Raw genomic sequence first — 3,694 nt, forward strand, 5'->3', positions numbered from 1 at the left:
ATGAAATCATGTGGCTTCTAGTTTAATAGTTATGTTTACATAGATTCTGTATGTTTCAATTTCTTAAAATTTATTGACACATTTTATGAATAAGAATATGGTCTATCTTGGTCAATTTTTCTGTGATCTTGAAAAATATGCTTTCTGCTGTTGTATACTGGGGTGTTATATAAATACTGACAAAGTCTAGCCAATTTGCTTTTTTTGTCGACTTGTTCCATGACTTTTTTCTACTTCTCTGAATGCTACCAACCACACAGCTCCTTGCATCCCTCCTCCTGTCAGGTGGCAGCTCCCTTGAGGGGACTCACTAGATTCTGTGGTTAGACCCCAGTTGTGCTTTTCTGCAGCTTTAGATTCCATTCACCTCTAAACACCAAAGCAAACCTCAGAATAACTTGTTTCCTGCACATGAAATCCTTAGGGTCACTAAAAAAACCGCAGTTTCCAAATTCACTGAAGTGCTACCCAGCGACTGGGGAGAGATGAGCCCCATGGTGGACACTTTGTAGGTTGATGCAACAATCGGACACTTTAAGAATGTTTCTTTGCCCCATCATCTTAGACTGCTGTGTAGGCGTCCTCGGTGCAGTAGCATGATCCCACTGTCAGTCTTAGGTGATTTTATTACATGTGAATTTGAAGGAAGAAGTGAACATATGCACACGAACGGCAGTAGAATGTAGCACTTGAGAGCCACAGATGCATAACTCATCCAGTTCCCATGCAGGTTCCACCCTGGTATTCACAATCGGAGCTCAGGATACTTCTTTGACACCTCCAAAGCCAACAATAAGAAATACGAGTGCCTCCTCCACGGGACTATTTTATTTTTTTAATTTTTACTTTAGAGTTGTGAGTAGATAATAGGTTTTACTACACAATAAGTTGCATGCAGAAGCAGGTGAAGTTTGGACTTCTAGCAGGCCCTCTCTCCCCTAGTAATGGACCTGGTACTCAGTGGGTTGCTGTGTGCTCCCATCCCTGCCCCATTCCTCCCTCCCCTAGTGGTGTCTAGCATCTACCCTTCCCACGCTTGTGCTCATGTGGTACAGTGCTTGGGAGTCGTTAAATACAATAGCATTAGCAGCAAACACACACACACACATGCACACGTACACACCAACACACACACACACGCACGCACACACACATTTGTGCAGCACTTTCAAATGTTTAACCAAATACCTCGTTTGTTCCTAATGGCCCTGTGAAATAGGATAGCCCGATTTATAAACTTATTGTTAAAGTGAATAAATAGAAACACATCTTAGTTTAGTAATTTACAAAAAACAATCTTGTGGCGCGTCCATGGCAGGTATCAGACAGGTAAGCAGACATCCTGGCTGGAGCTCTCCTTTTTCCTAGTTGTACCCAGGGGGGTTTCCTAGAGGAAGGAAGTGACTTGCTTTGTAATTTTTCACTACATTTTCTAAAACCTTTCTAAAAATATCACTTGCCTGGAATAGGTGACAGTGATTGGTACCACTGGAAATTCATCACCTTCAGATGATTTTTTTTCACTTGATATTAGAATGGAAATTAGGATTTAATATATTACTGGCTTTATATATAACTTCTCACAAACAAAGCAGTAATAAATTATTGTACAGACATAATAAGCAACTGAGGACTCTAAGTAATCATAAATAGTAATGACTGTCTTCACTATTAGCATTTTAATAAGAATTTATAAAAACATAATGAAGTTCTAATCAATCAAAAGTACACCATCCAGAGAGATTTATATTGGTAAGGACGTACTCTAGCTAAAGTAGAAGTTATTGTTTCAAACCTCACAGAAGTTCCCCCAAATAGTCTCTCTTATTTAGGAAAAGGTTGTGTAACATATATATTCAAATTCAGAATTTTGACATATTCTTCTAAGAACAGAAAAAGAAACAGCTGGAATTCGAAATACTTAGAAGCATATCTGAACACATATGAACTGCTCAGTTTTTGCCAAGTACTTTAATGGTTGTCTATTTAAAATTATCTTGTAACGTGAAGCTACTGAATTTTTGATAATCACAAGCCTTGAATAGGGAGTATGCTTTTCCTTATGATTTAAAATGCTTCGTCTATGTTGAGTTTTAAAACAACTAGGGAGACAGATGTCAGACATCTGATGCTGCTATTCTCCATCAGAGATCATTTTTAGTTTAGCTGTTCTTCCTCTCTGACTATAATAAATTTGCTTTCACATGCATTTCTGGTCACAAGAACTGCCACCCCCAAAAACTGAAGCAAGCTGAGATTTGCAAATGCCCCAGACGTTGTTATGCGAAGAAATTCTCTGTCTAGCCTAAAAAGAACCATTTAGGTGTTAATTAGGAGTGTGTTTTCAGAGTTCTCTAAGTTCTAAGAAATTAGTTTCTTAAAAGAACTCTTCCTGGATCTGCCAGATAAACACAATGTGGCGCTCTCCTAGAATGGCTTGAAAAAGGTGGGAGTGACTCAGACTACAATCATCTCCTTTTCTTTCCACGTTTGAGAAAAACATTTTCTGGGGCTGGCTCGGTGGCTCAGCCTGTAATCCCAGCGCTTTGGGAGGCCGAGGTGAGTGGATTGCCTGAGTCTGCAGGTACGAGACCCGGCTGGGGCAACTTGGCGAGACCTCATCTCTACAATAAGTCAGAAATTAGCCTGGTGTGATAGCGCACCTGTAGTTTCAGCTCCTTGGAAGGCTGGGGCGGAAGGATCGCCGCAGCCCAGCAGGTCAGGGCTGAGGTGGCTGGGAGCGTGTCACTGCCCTCCAGTCTGGGCAACAGAGTGAGACTCCAATTCAAAAAAAAAAACAAAAAACCAAACATTTTCTGAATGAAAAGGAAGGTATGGCCCTCTCTATTCTCAGCTAGCATCTATGGATGTCTGCCTCGACTTTAATTTGGGTGAACCACACAGGTCCAATTGGTATGAGAAATGTTAGGCCACAGAGCAGCTGTAGTCGAATGCGCGATGCAGTTCATTAAATTCTGCTTGTGAACTCAAGAGAACTTTCTTTCTGTAGATTTACCACAGCTATCTCTAACCCACAGACTGGAGAAATGAGATGTTAATTCGTAAGTATTGCTTCTTTAGTTCTCTCAAGTTTCTCATTCCTTATTAAAATCATATTTACTAATTCACATTTAGCCCTTAAATGCTATTCCTGTAGCCACACAAAATCGTACCACAGCATAAAACATACATGAGACTATTCCCCTCACATGCACTTCATGGGAATTTAGCTCCTGGGAGGGCTGGAAAGATCCCATCAGGACAGTCCCGCCTGCATCGTCTGCACGAAACAGGGACTCAAAGCTGCGCTTTGTAACACGCTTCCGTTGCACTTTCCACTTAACCTTGCTTCTATTTGTGTGCATTTGTATAAACCCATGTGCATGGCAGAGGGTCTGACAAGTAATCACAATGCTGACGGTGACTGCTAAGTTAGAATTGCATTTCAAGAGAGGAAACAACCACGTGTCCCTGAATTAAAATACTGTTTAATATTTAACGGGTTGTTCTACACCTTTCCTCTGTAACCTCTTGTCAAAAGCCACATGTGCCCTACTATTTTCAGAGTGAATCTGTAATAATGGGGCAATCTCGTTGTTAGTTCTCCAGTTACAGCCATCTGTGGCAGGCCAATTAGCAGCAGCCTGAATTCAGTGGAAGCACTTTCCAGGCACAGTTTATTTATAGCTCGATG

The sequence above is a fragment of the Carlito syrichta genome, unplaced genomic scaffold (genome assembly GCF_000164805.1).
Source record: "Carlito syrichta isolate Samal-C Ts95f unplaced genomic scaffold, Tarsius_syrichta-2.0.1 Scaffold309096, whole genome shotgun sequence".
Classification (NCBI taxonomy): Eukaryota; Metazoa; Chordata; class Mammalia; order Primates; family Tarsiidae; genus Carlito; species Carlito syrichta.